This window comes from Sus scrofa, chromosome 4 (genome assembly GCF_000003025.6).
Source record: "Sus scrofa isolate TJ Tabasco breed Duroc chromosome 4, Sscrofa11.1, whole genome shotgun sequence".
In the NCBI taxonomy this organism is placed as follows: Eukaryota; Metazoa; Chordata; class Mammalia; order Artiodactyla; family Suidae; genus Sus; species Sus scrofa.
In genome coordinates, this window is record NC_010446.5 from 23,882,270 (window position 1) to 23,905,750 (window position 23,481).

Genomic DNA, 23,481 nt, shown 5'->3' on the forward strand with positions numbered 1-23,481 from the left:
TCTTATTTTTAATACTTGAGATACTTCTTTTCTATGCATTCATTCTGTTATTCTTTGAGTGGCTCCTTCCATTGGATGTTTAGCTCATTTTCCAGCCATTTTTCTTCTCTAACATTGTGTTTAGGGTAATAAATTTTGCAACAAGCATTATTTTACTCTTTCACCCATATTGAGTTATAGTTTTTATTCTTATATAATTCTAAATATTTTGTAATTTTTATCCCAATTCCTTTGATCCAGTGTTATTTAGAAGCAAAATATTAATTTAAAAATTTTATAACATTTTTGTTAACTTTTTGTTACTTATTATGTAATTTAACTATGATTGATAACATGCTGCTAGGATAATGATGACAGAAGATTTGCTGAATGTAACTTAATGTCTTATATATAGTCAATTTTGTAGTCATCCTGTGTATGATAGAAATCAATGTGAATTCTCCAAATTTTGGTGGCACTGTTTATTCAATATTTATTGTCTAAATTTTTATATTTGCTCACTGAACATCTCTCATCTCAGCTATCAAATTTGGATACTGGGATTTTTAAATTCCCATTTAATTTTTTTTCAGCATTAACAATATTTGCTTTATGTGTTTTGAAGCTATGTTATTACCTATACATAATTATTATTTCCTACTTTAAAAATTTTCTCATTATGATGAAGCTCCTGCACCTGCATCAATTTTTTTTTCACCTTAGCTCTATATTTTTGTGTTTCTGCTTGACTATTACCTTTTCTCATTCCACTTTTTTCACATTTCTTAATCATTTATTCATTCATATGAACATTCATTATTTATTCATATTTGTCTCTTGTAGACATATATTCAATTTTCTGCTTAACTCATTTGAATACCTCTTTCTGTATATTTTAGTTTATTTACATATGTTTGAATTTTCATGTGTTTAATTTTATTGGAAACACTTTTTTTGCACTTTTTATTTTCCCATTCTGATATATTTTATCCCTTAATACATTTATAGATTCTTTTAAATTGATAGATAATTTGTTTGCTTTCGTCTATCCTCCCTTTTTCCTATTTAACTATTTTTGAAGTTATCCATTATATTTCCAAGAAAGTTACACTAGGCATCCTTTATAAGCATTTCACAAAGACTCCTTTTAAAGGTACAGAGACTTTGGCATGCTTTTATCCTATTGGATAGACTCCAAATTTATTTGAGGTTAATGTTCATATTTGAGTTTGATTATTTCATTCTTAAATTTAACATATTTTGATATTGATATTTTATATTTCAGCTGTATAATGTTTTCTTCACTTCTCCAATATGAGTCTGAATCCATACAGTAATATTTGAGTGCTAACAGCTTTTAAGCCTCACCTGCTCTTTTCCTCTATACACACATCTAAGTATGATTATAAGAGTACTTAGCCATCCTCTCCTCTGGTGCTGAACAAGAGATGGAAGTCAAGCAAATGGCTGCTTGCAAGCAGGACCTCTTACTGGCATCCCTCACCCTACACATAATAAAAACCCAAATCAATCTCCATTCTTTGGAGATTCTCTCTCAAGTAACTTTTGGACCAGCTTGGAAAGCTTATTCTATATATTTTCATACCATCTTGGGGAGAGGGAGAGGAAGAGAGAGACAGAGACACAGAGATAGACAGAGACATAGAGTTATCAATCTTAACATCTATACCAAATTTTCAGTGATGTCCCATCCTACTTCTACACGCTCAATCTAGCAACGGATGTATCATTTCCTTTGTTTACCATTCTTTCTTACTGTTCAGATTTCCCTTTGAGGGATTTTTTTTTTCTCTCCTCAATCCATTTATATATGCTTTAAATGAACTCCTTTTTTTGGGGAACAGGTTCTCAGTGATTATCTGTCCCTAATTCATCAATTTATAGATTTTTACCCTTGATTTTAATTAAGAGCTTCACTAGATATAAAATTATGCATAATTATTTTCTCTCAGAATGGTAAAATTTTGATTCATATGCCATTTTTATTCCATTGTTATCATTGAGAAGGCAAAAGAATATATAATCGTTGCATAAGTAATCTTATTTTAAACATGTGGTTTCTTTTACGTACGTCATCTATGTTCTGCAGATGGCCTATGGTATATCTAAATTTGTTTTTATTCATTTTGCTTGGGATTTTTTTTTTTGTTTCCTGCAAAATATGTTTAAATTTTCTGATTAAGAAGCATTCTCAGCCAGTATCTTTCTTAATATTATTAGCATTAAGAAATAATATTTGTCACCTTCATTGCTCCAATATCTCATTCTGGGATTCTGAACAGATAAAAGTAATTCTCACTTTTTTTAAAAAAAAAAAAAAAAGGCAAAATCAAAGACTAAAGTATAGTCTGCAAAGATTAAGGTAAATAAATCTGAAATGTGCAGCTCAATGGATATTCTATATGGAAATGCTTCTGTAATTGTCAGGATCTCAGAGGTATTTCTTCTGTTGCTATCCAGACAATGATTATCTTCATTCTTTGGGGTTGGTAGAACAAATAGCACAGGCTGGGTGGCTTATAAACAGCAAAAATATATTCCTTACAGTTCTGGGACCTGAAAGTCTGAGAGCAGCATGCCAGCATGATTTTCATGAAGACCCTCTTCTGGGTCAAAGACTCTTCCTTGTGTCCTCACCTGGTGGAAGGGAGCTAGGAAGCTCTGTGAGAACCCTTTAAGAGTACAAATTCCATTTATGAGGGCTCCACCAAACCAATTTCCAAAGACCTCTTCTACTAATATGATCATTTTGGGGAGTTAAGATTTCAACATATGAATTCTGAGAAGACACAAACATTCAAACCAGAGCAATGCTCCACTCCAAGAGAGAATTGCTTCGAGAGCTTAGAAACATGAATCAATTTTACCCATCCTCGAACTTCATATAAATTCAGTAACAAGTACATGTGCCTTTGTGGTTGATTTTTCTCATCATTATTTCCATGTGATTTAACCATATTTTCCCACGGTGCAGTAGTTGATTTATTGTCATTGTTGTGTAACATCCCATTGTATAAATAAACCACAATATGTTCACTCAGTTGTTGACATACATATGGGTTTTTTCCAGTATTTGGATACTCTCTAAAAGCTGTTATACTTTTTGGTGAACAACTGTATTCATTTCTTTTCATATCATACTTTTGAACTGATATGCTGATTCATGGGGAAAGTACATAATTATACTTATTATTAGTATATGCTGTCCATTTTTTTCTAAAATACATTTAAGCTTTATGCCACCATAAACAATGTACAAAATTATCTGGTTTAGTTCTAGATATGGTTCTAAGTAAAATAACATAATATACTTATCATTTGTTATCTTTTTTGAAATGTCTGTTCAATTGTTTTTTGTTTTGTCAGACTATTTGTTTCTCAAACTTTTCTTAATAACATCTTTCATAACAAAGTTTATACACTTGTTGAATTCTAATATATCAGTTTTTTAAAAAATTTGAGTGTTTGACAGTCTATCAAAAAAGACTCTCTTAAGGTATAAAGATTTTCTTCCACATTTTCACTTTTATATTTTATGAATTATCTGGTTTAATTTTTTGTAAGATCTGAGGTAAGAGTTTCTGCTTTTGCTTTTTCTTTTAACATATCGATGTTCAGTTATTCCAACCACTTATGGCAATTATTTTCTTTTTTCTTTTCTCCTTTAATTGCATTGGCACCTTCAAAGAAATCTCTGAGGTCTATTATGGGTATTATATTGTATTCCATTTGTCTATCATTCCATAATTCCACACGGGCTTTATTGCTATAGTTTTATAGTAAGTTTCAAAATCAAGTAGTAAATACTCTACTGTTGTTATTCTTTTTTTTTAACCATCACATTGGCTCTTCTGGGCCCATTTTTATTTCAAAATATACATTTTTAAATCAGCTTGGCAAGTGGAGAAGGTAAAATTAAAGACAAAGTATCTGTGTATAAGTACTATAATTTAGTTGTTAAAGTTGTTTTCAATGGGCTACGGACAACATTCTGAAACCATAATGAGTTTATTATATTAACACTGAACAAATAACAATGGCAGCATGGAATGGTGTTTCTCACTATTGGACTGGAAGTTTATACACAAATAAGAGGGGAGTTAGAAAAAAATCATATGATACTAGATTAGAGTTGCAGACATTAGTCTGAACTCATGGCATATATATCTATATATATATATATATATATATATAGCTATTTATATATCTAGCTATCTATCTATATATATAGCTATTTATATATCTATATATCTATAGCTATTTATTTTACATAATATTTTTATGTTTCTATACATACCTATTTTTTCTAGCTATCCAGTACAATGCTCAGAGTTGTCATCCTTGCCACATTCCTGTCTCAGATAAACGTGACAATTAAGTGTAATGATAGTTGTAGGATTTTTCAGGTGTTTTCAAAATGTTTTAAAATGTATCCTACTTTTACTATATTGACTATATTAATATTTAATAATTTTTCTGTCTGTGCTTACGAAGACTATTATATTTTATTCATATTCATTGCTATATATTCTCTTTAGTTACACTGGCCTCATTAAATAAGTTCTCTCTCCCTCTATATTCTGAAATATATGCTGCTTCAACAACTCACAATTGTTTTTCCATTTTTCCATTTATTTCATTTTATTTTACTAGTTTTTTTTCCCCCTGTGTACTTGATATTTGGTATATAAAAGAAACATAGAAACTCCTAATGGTATCTTCCAAGAGGCTGCAGGTTCTAGAACTGGATCCACCAAAGAAACTTTATTTTTCCTCTTACATTTTTATTTATTCATATTCATATTATTATTATTATTATTATTATGTGTGGAAGCAACACATCCCTGCAATTTAACCTCAAACAGAAGTTTACTCCTCTTTATTCTCAACCTCTTTTTCTCCTTCACATTGTTTTTTCTCCACTGAGTTGAAATTATTTCAGAGCTATCCTACAGTTTACAAATCATCTCTTTCATGGTATATAATCTAATATTTAATTTATCTAACACACATCTTAAAATTTTCATTGTTTTTCCCTGTGCATTGACTATGGTCTGTCTAAAGCATTTATACAATGAAATATGTTTCTCATATGAATTTTTCTCTTCAAAGTCTTGATACCACCTCCAAAATGTGCTTCTTCTTGTTTACAGCATACAGCCTTCAAATTGTTACTTTTTAAAAAAAATTATCCAGAATTTATAGTGAACATTTGCTTTTGGGCTAGGTCTGTTAGGAGTTATTTAGCCATCATAAAAACACTATATGTACTTGAAATATTTGGAAGCTATTTAATAGTATCTTATCTAATGAAATTTATTTCTAGGACTGTATACCCTAGAATGATCTTGAAAGGTTAAATTATTCCATTTGCTAGAGATTGATTTTCATATAAATTTCATTATTGAGCACATTAACCATATCATTTTAGATCTCAGGGACCCCATTAGCTGAATTAGTTGATAATCTGGTAGTACTTCAAGGTAGTCCAGAGAAGCTTATGAATGTCACTGCTCTCTGAGATAAGTTTTGGCTAAATTTCTTGATAGGTAAAGAACTATAAATGAGAGTGTCATTGGGGATAAGGAATATCAATATATCTGCAACCATATAATGAAAATAAGTGTTCAGAGAGAAAATCCAACTATACGCATAAAGTTTTGTTAAAGGAATAAATGACTTTACATTATCAGATTAATGTAAAGAATTACATTTGCAATTACATTTACAATTAGAATTAAAGGAATATTCTAATATATGGAAATACAGATTCCAGATATACTATATAAAATACTTAACTTTATTAGGATTGTTCATATATTTATGATTCCTTTAAAAAAGAATCACTGGAGTTCTTTTGGTGGCACAGTGGTTAACGAATCCGACTAGGAACCATGAGGTTGTGAGTTCGATCTCTGGCCTTGCTCAGTGGGTTAAGGATCCGGCGTTACCGTGAGCTGTGGTTTAGGTTGCAGACGTGGTTCAGATCCCGCGTTGCTGTGGCTCTGGCGTAGGCCAGTGGCTACAGCTCCGATTGGACCCCTAGCCTGGGAACCTCCATATGCCACAGGAGCGGCCCTAGAAAAGGCAAAAAGCCAAAAAATAAAAAAGAATCACAATCCCTCTCAGATTATTTGTGGATAACTTCAAAAGTTATGAAAAAAGAGAATATACTGGAATATATTTTTAACCAAACTTGCATTGGATTATAAAGATAATCAAGAATATGACTTGTAAAATGGCTAATATAATTCATAAATATTATGAATTATATTGAGAATATTCTGATATATAAAAGGGAATAAAAAGCTCTTGATCAAAAGATAGTCTTTACCAAAATGCAGCATAAAATATAATATTCCTGCTTCTAGTTTAACTCCTTGAGAAGAAGTAACTCAGTCATCTTTTAATACCATACAATTTTTGAAAGGGAAAAGAAAGTGTTTTTGCAGTATTTTGAGTTTATTTTATATTGCCTGTGTAACAATTGTGTATTTTACACAGTATATTTTAGTAATTTTTATATATCTCAGAATGATCATTTTTACATTCGAAGACTTCTTAAAACAATTACTGTTTTTCTATGCTCAAAACACATGGACTAGTATTGTTCCATCTATATAACATATTTGAAATATTTAAATGAAATTGTGCTATGTAAATGGATAATATTGATCAAACAAGAATTTTTTGTAATTATGTTTATGAAAGCTATTTCTCCCACAGGAAGGCAGCTGACAAATCCCAGTTCTTCTTTATCATTCTAACACAACAAATCATGAACAAAGTAAAATCTTCAGAATATAAAGGAATCATCTTCAAAAAAAAGCAAAACAAAACTCTCAAGCTGTACAAGCAGTTTCACTCTCATATAATACATTCTCTCTTAGTCCTTCAGGCTATTATAGCAAAGTATCATAGACCAGGTGGCTTCTGAAAAAGAGAAATCTATTTCTTACAGTCCTGGAGTCTGGGGAGTCAAGGATGAAGGTGCCAATATCATGAAGACCCTGCCTTCTTTATAGCTGGTGCCTTCCCACTGTGTCCTTGCATGATGGGAGGGACTAGAGCTCTTTCTGAAGCCTCTTTTATAAGGCACTAATCTCATCCACGAGGGCTCTACCTTCATGGCTTAGTCATCTCCCAACGTCCCACCCACTAATACCATTGGTCTTTCAACATATGAATTTTGAAGCAGACACCAGCATTCAGATGATTACCTTTACAAATTATTTTCTCTTTAGAAATAAAGTGTATTTGAGACAACACTGCTTCATATGTTGAACAAATGGCTTAAGATCTTTTATAAATAATAATCCATTTAAATTTCATAACAGCTCAGGGAAGTAAATATTGTTCCTACCTCAGTTTTGGAGATCAGAAAATTGGGGCTTATAGAAGTTAAGTGATTGCCAAGATCCCATAGCTACTAAGTGAGAGAACTAAATTTTAAACCAAACAGTTTGTCTCTAGAATTGGTTTTAACTGTGATGCCTTACTGAAAAGCCAAGGAGTAGAATAAGGATCAGTGGATGCAAAATTACTAAGAGAAAATTTCAGAGGTAATGGGGGATTCTGGCTAAACTGACCTAATAGAACTTTTGCTGAATTTAGGCCAGACATCACCTGGGGGAAGACAGAGCATGAGGAACCAGATTAGGCATTGCATAAAATAAAATATAAAGGACTGGGAATTCTAGCTATAATGATTTAACAGGATTCTTGCTAAAATTGGACAAAGCAGAGAGGAACACACACAAGTCCAACATTTGAAGTCTAGTCAAAAGAGAGACCCGAGTTGTCTAAGTAGAGTTTGGTCAAGAAGAGAATCTTTATCACCATCTACTTCACTAACTATATTCCTGTAACCAACTATTGAACCGATTACTGTAACTATATCACTAAGTGGGGTAAATTATTTCCATAGTTTCCCAAAGGAGGACAAAGTTAAACCCACAGACTCTTTGGCAGGCAAAATTCATATTCAGTGGTAAAGGTAAAATCCTTTTAATGACCTATACATCCCTACCTTATCTGGTACTTAATAAACAATTCTGAATGAATGAAAGACTGAATAAATGAATAAAGGGATAGAATACATCTATTGCTTCATTGTTTATGTAATATCTAAGATAAATTTCAGTCAGGCATTTGAACTTATAGTTGCATGAAATTTATATTCAGCATCAGGAAAAGTTTAGCCACTTTCTGCTGCAAAAGCAATTGAACATAATATAGAAAGATGTTTCAATAATTATAATGGGCTTTATTAGATTTAATATTTGAGTATTTTTACAAAGATGGAGAAACTTTACTAGTTTTTTTTTGTTTGTTTGTTTGGTTTTTTTTTTGCCACCTCCTTGGCATCCATTTTCACTTCCCTCTGATTCTCATTGATAATGCTTGAAGCTTTGAGGTGTGAACTGAGCTTTGGCACTTGCCATCAGCCTCTACATGGAGTAAAACATGAGCCACGGCAGCTGCTGACTCACTGCACCCCCTGAGGGTGGAGACCAAGAGTGAGGCACTTTGTGTTCTGGAGAAAACTGGAAGAGCAGGTCTTCGGACAGTTAGATTTTCTTTTTTAAGGAGAAGATTTCATGAGACAAATTTTTGCATCTCCTCATACCTAGAAAAACACTAAAATCCTTCAATCATGGCCATTGTGACTAGCAGTATCCTTCAGCAGGACACCAGCAGCAAACGTCTGTAAAATGTGTGTGTGGCTGCATGCACCTCCCCCTTCACTTTTATGACATATCGATATCTTCCCCCTTTCCTCTTTGGAGCAGTATTTCAGATTCTTGTATATTCAGCTAGCTCTGAAATACCGCCCCCCCTTTGGCTGTAGTTAAGTGGACAAAAGATGTCCTGGTCATCTGGGAGAATTGCCACTCCCAAGGGTGGGCCAGTGAGCTCTGAGAAAAGAAAACAAAGACTGGCCTACAACTGAGGTGCATATCAAAGGAGTGATTCCAGAAAGCCCAGAACTTTACACCTTCCCATAAAAACTGGTTTTCTGTAAATCTTTTTCTGTAAATATGGTTATCTATAAACCTTTTGTTCCTACTACCTTCCCTTTGTTGCCAAAAGTCCTATATGCTAGCTTCCCCTCTCGCCTCCTCCTCAGATGGGTTTCTCAGGGCTCCCTGAGATGCTTTCTCCTGGGCTTCAGTCCCAGTTTCACCCCAAATATAAATTAACTCTCAACTTTCAGGTTGTGCAATTTTTTTAGTTGACAGAGGTCAAAAACTACATTCTTAATGTTGGAGTGGAGCATGTGACCTTCTGTCCTTTCTCAAAGCAGTTTTGATTTTTCGGTTTTAAAAATCCATAAATACTTTAGACAGTTTTTGTTTTTCTATATTTATTGCCTTATCTTTCTTTAAAAGTTTCCTAAATTTACCTTTGTGGGTGTGTCTAACTTTCTTTCATTGATTCGATCTATCTTTCTACTGGGATTATTTTCTTCAGGCTCTTTCTTGAATTTATCATTCTTTGCTTCTCTCTGTGGACCAGAGTTCTGAGATGTAGCTATGATAAAAATTCAAGAAGCCATGAAATCAAAGTTTCATAACTACTCTTTCTGGCACCAAGGGTAAGGCAATTCAGTTGTATAATCTGTACCAACAAAATGGTCAACTTCTTTTCCAACTTCTACAAACCCAAACACTGCTTATGTTCATGAAAAGGAAGCAGATACCCACCTGAAGGAACAGAAAAAAAAAAAAAAAATCTTAAAGCAGCCTCCTAACCCTGTGGAAATATGCCCTATAATTATAAAACTACATGCACACATAGTTATATGTATGTATAAGAAAATAAGAATATATTTCCAGAAATAGACACATAGGCAATTTTTTTCTTAAAACTTTCTGTGGTATTTGAATGGTTTAAATAAACAAATAACACTATAAAATATAAAGTCATTTCAATTTTAAACAAAACACCTGTAGTTTTTTTTTTTTTTTCAAGTACATCTGTGAAAGAAACTAAGATTAATGTCTTGGGTTATAATACAATATAATGGTTGCTAAATAAAATTCTTCTGATCTCTATAAAAATGGGTCAAATAAATGCCATCTCATTTTGCTACAGTAGAGTGCCACTGAATCTACATCTTATACCACAGCAAAAGTAATATGTTTCGGGGGAAGTTTCCTCTCTCACAGGTGAAAAAATACTCTTTATTTACAAAGATAAGTCAACCAGTGTCTCAAGTAATAATCAGATATCAGATTCAGATAAGAGAACGTTAGGTATTTAAATGAATTTTTACATAGGTCTGCCTCCTCTTTAACAGAAAACAGTACGACTGTTCAGTCAAAATAACTGATTATTTAATGATCTTAGTTGATTACTAAAATTCACAGACTACTTTTAGAGATTGGAATGTATTTTTGTATTTATCTTCCATGTGAACATGGAATTGAGTATTTTCCTAGATGTTTAATTTCAAAACTCTAATGATATATTTATTTTCTCAAAACACCTGCTTCAACATACCATACTAAGCATAATTTAAGAAGCAATTTGTTTCCCTTTCCTTCCTTCTTCTCTTATTTCCTTACTCTTAAGTGATTGGATGAAGCCTGAAATTAGGTATAGCATTACTGTAAAATAAAATGAAAAAGAGAGAGGCAAATATAAGGCTAGAAATGTGGATAAGAGCCAGGTTATAGAAAATACTGAATGCTATGTGGTGGCTGTGTTTTATTTTACAGTGATGAAGAGTATTTTATTTGCAGTTTAACCCATGTGAAGGTACCTTTTGTCAGCATTTTGATAGGTATACTTAATTAAAAAGGAAGAATAAAAAGAATAACAAGATATTTTGCAGTATACCATGAGAAAACCAATTACACTTTCAAATAGCAGAAGATTCAGAATGAAGTCAAAGAAGAAAATAAGTTTGAAAAGTAAATGGGATGAGGTACCACCTCACACCGGAGAGAATGGCCATCATCAATAAGTCTATAAATGACAAATGCTGGAGAGGTGTGGAGAAAAGGAAACCCTCCTACCCTGCTGGTAGGAATGTAAATTGTAAATTGGTACAACCACTATGGAAAACAGTTTGGAGGTTCCTCAGAAAACTAAAATTAGAATTGTCATATCCAGCAATCCCACTTCTGGGCATATATCTGGACAAAACTATAATTCAAAAAGATACATGCACTCCTGTGTTCATAGCAGCGCTATTCTCAATAGCCAAGACATGGAAACAACCTAAATGCCCATTGACAGATAAGTGAATTAAGAAAGATATGGTACGTATATACAATGGAATACTACTCAGCCACTGAAAAGAATGAAATGTCATTTTGAGCAACATGGATTGGCCTAGAGATTATCATACTAAGTGAAGTGAGTCAGAAAGATAAAGAAAAATACCATATGATATGACTTATATGTGGAATTTAAAATATGACACAGATGAACCTATCTACAAAATAGACGCACAGACATAGAGAACAGACTTATCCTTGGTAAGAGTGGGGGGGCGGTGGGATGGACTGGAAGTTTGGGGTTAGTAAATGCAAACGATGACATTTAGAATGAAAAAACAACAAGGTCCTACTGTATAGCACAGGGAATTATATCCAATCTCCTTGGATATATAATCATGGCTGAGCCATTTTGCTGAAAAGCAGAAGTTATAACAACAATGTAAATCAACTATACTTTAATAATAGTAATAATAAAAGTAGGAGTAAATTTGGTAGAAATTTATCAATGACTTGGATGTGGGTTGTTGAGAATTAGATGTATCAACTATGAATGCTGGGAGAATTGGAAGGAATATTACTAACATATTTTAAAACTGAAGAAAAAAAGGAGCTGAATGTTCCTTCAAAGAATTACGGTAGAATGTGGTGTTATAAAATGAAGTCTCATATCACTCAATATATTAATATACAGTATCAATATTTGAAAATTAGATTTACCCATGAAAGATTTATATTTTCTTTTTTACAATTTTGATAAAAATATAACTATTAAAGTCTTACATTTTCAGAGGAAAATGCATTAATCAGGTTAGAGAAGATTGCACAGATATGTTTATATAGTAAAGATAGTAATATTCGCCTTAAAGAGCATACCATTCTCAAGCAATCAGATAATGTGTGCTAAGGATTGGGGAATCAAACATTGGAAAGTGGTAGAATCAAATGAGAGGTAAATTGAGTTAAGGTGTCTTAAATTTCCTCTATTCTGTAATAACAAAAGTATGAAATTGTGAATTAATATTATTCTTTACTAAGTCAAGGATGAAAGTTTTAATTTCTAGAGAATTACTAAACATACAACAGGGAAAGTGGAAAGCTAAAAATAATCAGTCAATAAGTTTGATATGTAATAGTTTGCAGACAACGTGATACTATACATAGAAAATCCTAAAGATGCTACCAGAAAACTATTAGAGCTCATAAATGAATTTGGTAAAGTTACAGAATATAAATTAATGTACCAAAATCTGTCGCATTTTTAGACACTAACAATGAACTATATCACAAAGGGAAATTAAGGAAATAATCCCATTTACAATCATATCAAAAAGAATGAAATACCCTTACCTAAGGAAGTAAAAGACGTATACTCAGAAAACAGTAAGACACGATAAAAGATATTACAGACAGAAGGAAAGAATATAGCATGTTCACAAGTTGGAAGAATTAATATTGTTAATGTGATCTTACTGCACAAGGCAATCTACAGATTCATTGCATCCCCATCAAAATACCAAGGACATTTTTTCACAGAACTAGAAAAAATGATTTTAACACTCATATGGAAACACAAAAGACCCAGAAACAGCCAAAAAAATCTTAAGAAAGTAGAGTAGAACCGAAGGCATCATGCTCTATGACTTCGGACAGTACTACAAAACTACAGTAATCAAATAGTACAAAAACAGACACATTGATCAATGGACCAGAAGAGAGAGAGCCCAGAAATAAACTCACTCACTCATGGTCAATTAATATATGACAAAGGAAGTGAGGATATCCAGTGAATAAAAGACAGTCTCTTCAATAGGTGATGTTAGTAAAATTGGAGCACTACATATAAAATAATAACATCTGAACATTCTGTAACACCATATACAATATCTAGGTCCTCAAAATGAATTAAGGACTAAAATGTGAGACCAGAAACTGTAAGATTCCTAGAATCTATCATTAAAAAGAACAGAAATAACAAGTTGGTAAGGATGTGGAGAAAAGGGAACCCTTCTGATAGTGGGAATGTAAATTGATGCAGCCATTGTGAAAAACAGTATGGAGATTTCTCAAAAACCTAAAAGTACAACTACCATATGACCCAGCACAGTAATTCCACTCCTGACTATATATTTGAAAAACAAAAACAAAAACTACTAATTTGAAAAGATGCGTGCACCTGAATGTTCATAGCAGCATTATTTACAATTGCCCAAAATATGTGAGCAACTTAAGTGTCTATCAACAGATGAATAGATAAAGAAGATATGGTGTGTGTGGAATACTATTCAGCCATAAAAAGAATGAAAATTTGCCATTTCCAACAACATGGATGGTTTGGGAGGGCATTATGTAAGTGAAATAAGATAAAGACAAATACTATATGATATCACTTATATGTGGAATCTAAAAAATAAAACTAATATAAAAAATAGATTCACAGATACAGAGAACAAATTATTGGTTACCAGTGATAGGAGAAAAGGGCAAGAGAGGGGTAGAGAAGCTACTATGAATGAAATAATTAAACTATAAGGATATATTATACAACACAAGTAGAATCAATGTTTTATAATAACAAATGGAACATAACCTAAAAAAATCAATATGTTGTGCACCTGAGACATATATAATATTGTAGTTATACCTCAATTTTTAAAACCTAATAAAAGAATAATAATTTAAGACCTTAGGTTTTTCACATTAAATTTTATGTTCATGTTTGTTTATGTGATCTTGTAAAATCACATATCAAATGTACCTGTCATACCTGGTAAAATGAAAAAAAAGTTCAAATCATGAGAAAGTGGGTCCTTAAAGCAATTGGAAAAAATTAAATCATGTTGTAAATGAGAAATCATATTAAGTGTAAATGGGCTAAATGTTATAAATAGATTACTAAATAAATGTATGCTGTGTGTAATAATCATATTGAAAGGTTTGTTAGGTGTTGCAGTTTAAGGCCTCTTCAAGGATATTGAACTGAAAACCTCTGGCCAAGACAGGAATTACCAGACCCTTATCAAGGCCCCACCTGTCTCATTGTAATGCTCCTTCTCCCACCTCCAGCAAACTGGCCTACTCCTTCCTACTCCCTGCTAGGAAAGGTAAGTGGCCCACTCCTCACTCTGTCCCTTATAGGTCCCTTATAGGCTGCCAAGAGTCCAGCATATGTATCAGAAGACTCATTCCCCCAACCAGTCAGAAGTCAGCAAGTGTATCCTGAGACCTCACCTCTCCCTGGGCTATAAAAACAGACACAACCAGCTCTCCCTGATTATCAGGAAGTCGGCCAGCTGTGTTGTCTGTGTCTCTTGCCTCAAAAACTTTTTTCTTCTTAATTTTGCTTTGAGTCTGGAAAATTCTTCTTTCCAACCCATGTGCACAGACCATGACATTAGGCAGAATGTTTGAATATAAAATAATTGAAATTGGTATTTGTGAATACACCACTCAAAAGATAGCTAATATGTCTATAACACAGCATATATCAAAATTTATTCTATAGAAGATAGTTTATAATGTTGAAAGATTCAATTCATCTAAACATCTGCCATTTGATAGCATGCTTTCAAGATATATAAAGAAAAAAAAATAGAGAAAAGAAGGTAAAGGAAACCCCCATATAGAGAGATATAAACACGATTCTATCAGAAATCACAGAATGTGAGGACAAAATATAAGTAAAAATATAAAAAAATTGACATTATTAATAAAATTCCCCATGCATACCTTTGTTGTAACCCCTAAACAAGCAATTCTCCTGAGAACAGGCGGGAGTCTGACAGTTCAGTTCAATTCTGACGCTACCTGAGACAGTATCAGAATTCACAGGTTAATGATCCACCCCCACACCCCCCACACACATTTTAGAAACCAGTCACAAGCCTAGGTCATTACGTGTGTTTCTGACTGACAGGCCATAAATCAGATTCCCAGAACGCTATCCTTAGATTTAATTAATTTCCCTGAGTAGCTCACAGAATTCAGAGAAATATTTTACTTGCTAAATCACCAGTTTATTATGTAAGGTTGTAACTAATGAAACCGAACAGTGCCCTCTGTCATTCCTAGGCGCAAAAGCCTTCATGCCCCCCATTTTTTGTTTTTAGGATATGAGCTTCTGCCTCCATGACCTTCCCTGAGTTCCAAAGGGCAGATTCAGACAGTTGCTGATCAGGGAAGGGAGTGGATGCTGAGACAAGGGAGGCTCAGTTAAAAACAATAGTGGCAGTTTTGGGGCAGGGTCTTGGTTCCCCCTTGAGGGATAGATATAATATCTTTGAGCTCTTCTGCAGAACTAAAATCCCCACCAAAGGAGAGACATTAACTGCTTGAAGCATTCTTCATTCTAGAAAGGAGGACCACCAGAACCAGTTTTGGGGCCGCTAAACACCAGCTTTGAAGAATGCAAGCTTGCCCCTACCCTGATCTTTATTTACAGCCCTATTTTCCACTCCCAAACTATAAGACCATCTCCTATTCCTTCCAAAAGGGGGGAACAATCCTTAAGGAATTAGCTGGCTGTGGCCTCCTTTGCCTGGCCAAGCAATAAAAGCTATCTTTTTCTCCTTCACCCAAAACACTCTCTCCACCTTTCTGGTCAGCACAGCTAGACAGAAGCTGAGTTTTGGCAATACTAAGAAAAGCCAGATAAGAAAAAAGTATAGGACAAGGGCATGGGAGCTTCCATGACCTCTACAGTCACGACACTCCCAGAACCTCCACGTGTTCACCAATACAGACGCTCTCTGAAGCCTGTCCTTTTTTTTTCTGTTTTCAGGGAGGCTTCATTACACGGTCAAGATGGATTAAACCTTTGGAAACCAACATTCAACCCTTTTTTTCCCTTGATGGAGGTAGGACTGAAAACTCCAACCCTCTAATCACTTGGTTAGTTCTCTTGGCAACCAGTCTCCATCCTTAGTTAGGATCCAAAAGTAATCTCATAACAAAAAAAAAAAAAATCTTGATCACCAGTATTACAAGACATTTCAAGGGTTTTAAGTACTTTGTGCCAGAATACAGGATGAAGACGTAACCGTAGAATACAATTTCTGATTACAGTACAAATATGCTAAAATAGCAAAAAGATAACTAGCAAATGCACTTAAAGTTTGTCTTAAACTTGTAGGTTTAATAAATAGCCTATGGTCAAAGGAGAAATCATAAATAGCATTTTATCTTAGTAATTACAAAACCCCTTCGCATTAAGACTGGGGTAATGACAGGGATAATTGAGAGTAGCCTTAAATATAGGAGGAAAGTGGCTGAAAAATGTGAGTTAATCACCCACATAGAAAATAGAATTTCTCATGTAGAAATGTAGCAGGAGATCTTCACTTTCCTCTCACTCCAAAAGCCAAAATGGGTCAGTCTACAAAGCAATAAAACACACTTCAACCTAGCAGAGGACTGAGGACTCTTAAAAAAAACTAACCAACTCCAGAAAGGGCTCAGCTTAACAGTTCTGAAATTACTTGACAAATCAATGTTGGATAAATTAGTAAATTCATGATGGACAATGCATCACGTTTCACATAGAGTAATGAGTAAACAAGGGTTGGGGGAGGTAAATGAACCCTCCAGGGCTAGAACAGAGTTAGAGGTATCTTAGAAATTCATGTTTACTTTGCTCTATACACATGTTGATGTTCGCATACTGTGATATACTTATGTATAGAAGAATTGATATCAGAATTAAAATGAGTTCAGGGATATTTTCTTATATATACATTCACCTTTCTATTCTCCAATTTCTCATTAAGAAGCTTTAATCAACTACCCAGAACAGGAAGGTAAATAAAACATAACAATACTGTATATTTTATATTGACTTTAGAGTACATATAATACCCCAGTAATATTAGACTATTTGAATGAGGTTAAAGATGCCTCACTTCTAACGTTGTGCATATATTTTATTTTTCTTAAAATAGAAAGTCATTTTATTGCCTCTTTGTATTCCCCAGTTGCTAAAATAAAATGACTTTATTGAGCTCCATTTAAGTATATTTGAGCTATCAAGTAAAATACAGGTTCTAAGACATCTTAATCGTCAGCCAATTCCTGCAGCTGGGTAGGTTTTAAGAAACATTTTGATAAAATCTTTGTTTTAATTTTTTTATATTTCCAAAGGAGTAAAATGAGTTTAATGAGTTTAATGCCTGCATATTTGAGGACCGAATTACAATAGTAAGCAGAAATGTATGCTCCAGCTAATATTATTTTACAAGAGTATGCTTTACACTACCCTCTTTAGAATTTGCTTACGTAATAGTGCGTAAAGGAGTAAAAACAAATGTATGTTGACAGTCCACATTAGCTCCCTAAACTTGAGTTAGGTTTGAGTTTTCTCTTTAACTTCTATTTTCAATACATGTCTAGAAAGCATGATAAAATTGAATAATAAACATAACTGTCACAGGTGTCCTGCCAAATAAAACAAGGCATGTTATTACTCATGCCAGATAATTTAAATTCATTTTTAAACAAAAAAAAATTTGAAAAGTAGACAGCTTTTGAATGGGTATGCCAAAAGTCTGTGCTCTAGTTTTCTTGGCGTTTTATAGGTTTCCCAAAATGACAATTTTTTTTTTTTTTGTCGTGCATTCATCAAGTATGCAGTTTCTACTATGTGCAAGGCCCTGTTATGGGTGGTCACACAAAGGGATAGAAGGGGTGAAGATCCCTGCCTTTATGAAGTTTACATTCGAGTAGAGAAAAATGACTCCCCCCAAAGCAGCATAACTACCAAGAAAATGATATATTATATTGGAAGGTGATGTTGATAAAATTATATAGCAGAGCAAGAAGAGGAAGGGCTGGATATGAGTAGTTGGGTGGCGACATTTTGAAGGGCACAGGGAAATTACACAAGGTGTACAACCTCTTAAATAGCAACCAATAGAAAATGCTGTTTGTTGTTGTTTCTCATAGCCAGGGTATAAGGATTCAGGAACCAAGATTCCAACCAAGGTTGGAAATAGGAGTGTGATAAGTGTAAGGAAATGAAAATAGACCACAGTGGCTGGAGGTTTGTATGTATGTATGTATTTAATGTTTTTATTCAAGGTGAAGAGTACATGGACATATGGGTAGAAGCCAAATTGTGTTGGGCCATACAAAGTTTGAATTTTGTTCTCTGTAAAATCAGAAGGTTAGAAAAAATTTGAGTAGGTAGATAAATTAATAGTATTTGAATATTGGGGAGATCTTTTTAAATGGCTGGTGTAGAGTTAGGCTAAAGTCAAATCACTGAGAGAATTTAGGGCCTATTGTAGGAGTGATGGAAACAGATGTCTGTAGGGGAATTGGGCTATGCTGCTGGAGGGGAGTTGAAAGTTAAGAGAGGAGACAAAATCCCTGATGAATGGGATGCTGCAGATGAAAGAAAGTGGAAGTAAAACATAGCTCCAAGTTTTCCAGTTTGAAAAGCTGGTAGATAAATCTGGCAGTTTTTGAGATAGATAGCATGTGGGGTACAAGGTAGGGATGAAGAAATCGTACTTTGCTGTGGAAAGCCAAGATAAATATTTAGTTGTAGATGGATTTGAGACTTTAAAATGGAGATGCCAATTACGTAGACGGATACAAGATTAGAAATCCCATTTGGACACAAATTTGATTGTAACATGAATAAATATTGTTTTACTTTTCAATCTAGGAAACAGAAACGAGAGCCAAAAATGAGTCTGAAAAATTCCTCCTTAATTAATCCTTAATTCAAGCAGAGGATTTGAATCTACAAAAGAAACCAAATATCTTTCCTGAGATAAAGATGAAGACCAAAAAGAAAAGGAGGAAAAGGAAGAAGAAGGAGGAGAAAGAAATTTGAAGTAACAGAAGTTAAAAGAAGAACATTTTGCAAAGGAGGAAATGATCTCTTCTGGGGTTAATACTCTCAACAGTTTTAGTAAGGATCACGGGAAATTTACATGGATCTGTGTTTCACGGTACCTGACATAAATCATTGGTGACCTGGAGAAGAACATTTTCAGTAGACGTAGACCAGTTTGGAACCAGTGTGGGATAGACTGAATTATGAGTGGAAAGTGAAGAAGTGGCACTGTCTCTTTAGATACTTTCTTTAAAATCTTGGTAATGTATAATAAAGAAATGCAGTGGGAATTAAAGGAAAATATGGGGCAAAAGAACGATAACGTTTGGGCTTTTGCTACCTGATAATTTCTATTCATTACACATTTGTCAGAGAAAAATGCATCGTTTTAAAAGGTAAGGGCTTTTGAAGTTAGACAGCTAGACCAGATCTTGAACAAGACATTTAACTATACTAAACACCAGGTTTTTTATCTGTCATGTGTATGTCCTGTCTACTTCACGGTTTCTTGAGAGGATTAAATGGGAGAACCTGTGTGGAACATTTAGCACAGACTTTGATTAGCAGTAAATGCTCATTAAAATTTGCTTCTCTCTTTTAATATGTTTTATTTAAATTATGTTATTATTTCCCTCCAGTTTAACATGGCAAGTAACTGGTCAAACCAAAATTCACCCCAAGATAAATTTAGAAGAATCTCTCTCTGTGGTTAAAGTAAGTAACTTTTAATTGTATTTTCAGAAAACAAATTATTTTCTCCATTTATTTTTTGTTTGTTTTGTTTTAGGTTTTTTTTTTTTTTTTTTTTTTTTTTGTCTGCAAAATGTTTTCTATATTCCTAATCATGGCTTACAGGATACAGGATTTGGGACAATTGTTTTGAACATAGAGGTTCAGTCTTGAAAAAAGGTTGAAGTACTTCTACAGATTACCACTAGAGGACAGAAGAGAGTCAGACACTTTCTGAGAAGAAATATACTCTGGGACTAGTTGTCTTTGATGCTGAGACCTGCTTCCCTACTATGGGAAACTCAGATACCAGAGACAAATAAATAAATAAATTAAATTAAATTTGTTTTGCTTAAGCTCATTATTTTTAAGTTATATAATGCAGCAGAAATTTTTCCCTGAGCCAAAGTTTGTTTTCATCTCAAAGGTTATAAGAGAACAATCTTCATTTTATTATTCTGCACTTATATTCCTATTATAGCTCTCAGCTCAGCATTATATTATTTGTATTTGTTACCATGCTTGTCATCAACCACTATTAAATGTAAAATTTTTGAAGGCTAGGGCTACGTCTTGCTTGGGCAGTTTTTTAGTTTAGCAAACTCTCCAGAGATTCCATTTCAACATTCATCATCATCAAGGAGAAAGACAAGAGCAAGATAGTCCCAAATTAATGATTAGAAAATCAGAGATAAAAATAAGGGGCATTCACATACCTCTTTACATTTTATGGGCTCAGGTGTGTGAAAAAGCCAAGATCAAAGGCAGAAAAATCAGTGGTTGTGTATTTAAAGTGTAGTCTCTTGAAGAAGGAAATATTTATTCAGTGTGTAATGTGTCAGTGTTACATGCCTTGATGTGCATTATTTAATTTATTAATCTCAATAACTTGGTCAGATATCTCACTTCATTTTACAAGTGAGGAAACTGACATAAAAATGTTTAGCAAGTCACCTAATATCTCAGAACTAATATATATTACAGCTGTTAAAGAAATGTCACACCAGAAAACAATGAGAAAATAGAAATTGATTCATTTTCTAACACTACTGCCAGTAATAGGGGAGAAAGTATAGACCAAGCCCCATCTTACAAGGGTGATATGAGAATATATGGATTATGAAATTAAGAAAATCACTTTTTAAATATCACCATTTTTTTCTAACCTAGACAATATGAGGTTGCATTTCTGTAATATGTTGAATGAGAAGAGAATCACTAAATTACCAGTATGGTAAATAAGCAAAGAATAAAGCAAAAAAAAAAAACAATTATTTTCAAATTATTACCTCCAAACATGTGTACATAACTTTACATTAACTCTCTTTTTGTGAAATAAACTATAATTTCTAACATCATTATGCACTAATATAAAACATTTTAACATTATTTAGAAGGTGAAAATTTAGAAATATTTTAAGTACTCAAAACTTGGAAATTTTCCAAGACGTCAGGATACTCTACACTATAGAGCTATTATTGATACTTGATTATTGAATATAACCACATAAAAGATTACTCAGTGACAAACAGTACAGAATCAGAACCGAAGTTCGAGTAGTGGTCTCTCCACTACTTTTTTATTTCTTTTATTTTTATTTCCTTATCTTCCATGATCATTAAAATCTTTCTCAATAAGAAAAATCCATAATTTTGAAAATAAACCATATAGATGCCATACAGTTTAAATACATTTCCCTATGTTTCTGTTTCCAGGACAGGACTCTCCCATGTCTCCTGGTACAGATGCCTCTGGATTTTCTACTATATTATAATTAAATTCTTAGAGTAGATTTAAAGCTGTATTTTGAGAAAAATCCTAGAAGCAATCCCATGACATTATTAAGCATAACTGGCTTGTTACAATGTCTAACTGGACAAAGAGGTAACACTCTTAGATTTTATAACATTGTATCTTCTCTCTGAGGATACATATCTGAACTTTAGAAAATATAAACCATCCTTCATTATTCTAGAAGACTTTTGCCATGAACTGCCTAAAATCAGTACTAATCAAACATGTATTGAAAAAGTTGTGAGCAGAGAATGCTTTTATAAACATGCCAGGGGAAGACTGGGATGGGGTGTAGTTTGGAGAGAGAAGAAAGATTTTACTCTGTTACTCAATATCTTTTATGAAAATATCTATGGTGAATGGTATCTACAGGATATCCAGATTCTGAAACTATTCTCCTCATGTGACTACAGTGTCATAAATGGGAAATGGACATATGGCCTATGGAATAAAGTTTTACCTTTTTGACAAGATATTTATGGTCTTAACAATCTGAACCCAGCCTGCCCTTATATTTTTGCCTCAGACTTTACGAAGCTCAGGGAAAAATTAGTTCTTAATTATATTTGCTATCTCTTTTGCCTAAAACTGCTACTTCTGTTGTTATTAACTCTTACTAATAAGATTTATTTTTACATAATATACTGTATGCTATATGATTATGAGTAATTCTATTTCTTACATACTGAAATGATAAAAACAAAGGAATGAGTAGTTCTCCATCTAGTAAAGAAATATATAATATAAAAATGTTATTATTTATATTAGTAAATAAACACATATGTTCAGAATACATATACATCAAATTCTTCACCTTTCTACCTATTATATTTGCAAAGTACCAGCTAACAATTTATTTGCATGCTTACTTCATTATATATGTTCACCTGGAGAAAGCAGATATAAATTTTAATACTTAAGCTTCTTCAAATCATCTTTTTCTAATGTAGTATTTTATCAGAAATGATTTTGATAAGAATGGTAAAGCTAATACTTCTCAGTGGCTAAAATTGCTCATCACTCATCACTCCGGTATGGTTCTAATTTTCTTTTAGAGACTTTCCAAACCTATAGGAAGGAAATATGAAGTGTGGGTACCTGGTAACTCTACTTTGTGTTTCCATTCCTGAGTGCTCAACACTGTCTCTAGTCTGTCTGGGATACAATCAGGTCTGATTACCAAACAATGGATACTCATTAAATGTTCTCAGTTTCCAGGCAACCAAAGCTGTCAGTCAGCAGAGGCCAAACAGAAGATTTTCCAAATATTCCTTTTAAAAAAAAATCCTTTAGCACATCCTCTTTTTTCTATGAACGCTATTTTTCAGGTACTTTTCAGGCCTGGACTAGATTGATGTAACTGTCTCATAATTGATGTTCTTGCCTTCGATCCCTTCCATCTGAGTTCTTCCCTTATAAAAAAGTAAATATCCTTTTGGTTATTGCTTTTAGTATTCTGTATATATCTATAATAACCCTTATTCATATAGTGTAATTATTTGTGAGCTATCTCTACTGTCAACTGTGATCTTAGTTTCTTCAAGCCATGAACATTTTTATTGTATCTGAAATGTCTAAAATATCTGCAGTCTATAAATCTGCAGTTCCCAATAATGATTACTGCAGTGGGATGGATGAGGGTGGGGATGGACGAATAAGAAACTGAAATATAAATTCTCCTACGGATAATTTATGTTTCTTAATCTGATTCATGTTAAGCAGCAGTTCTCCATGAATTTTTCAGGTAGTTTCATGGGTTTTCCAAGCAAAGGGCGTCGATCCTCTTTTCAAGGAAGTTTGCGTGGTAAATGTTCATAGAAGCTAGAACTACTACCTACCTCCCTTTAGTTCAGTGGGAAGACATTTCTGATCACCCTAATAGAATTTGTCCC

General features: G+C 33.2%; 2 long non-coding RNA genes across 3 annotated transcripts in view; one reads left to right on the forward strand and one right to left on the reverse strand.

Moving 5' to 3' along the window:
- The window catches only part of LOC102168185, an 89,196-nt gene extending 67,134 nt beyond the window's left edge, over positions 1-22,062 (forward strand). Inside the window, exons 2-4 of one of the 2 annotated variants that reach the window (XR_002343150.1) lie at positions 16,009-16,084; positions 18,892-19,779; positions 21,511-22,062. This is a non-coding gene — a long non-coding RNA (uncharacterized LOC102168185). Of the gene's footprint in view, positions 1-16,008; positions 16,085-18,891 lie in introns of both variants that reach the window. The other variant, XR_002343149.1, reaches the window with a different exon arrangement.
- The window catches only part of LOC110260236, a 911,564-nt gene that overhangs the window by 336,556 nt on the left and 551,527 nt on the right, over positions 1-23,481 (reverse strand). The gene's annotated exons all lie outside the window — the stretch shown is intronic.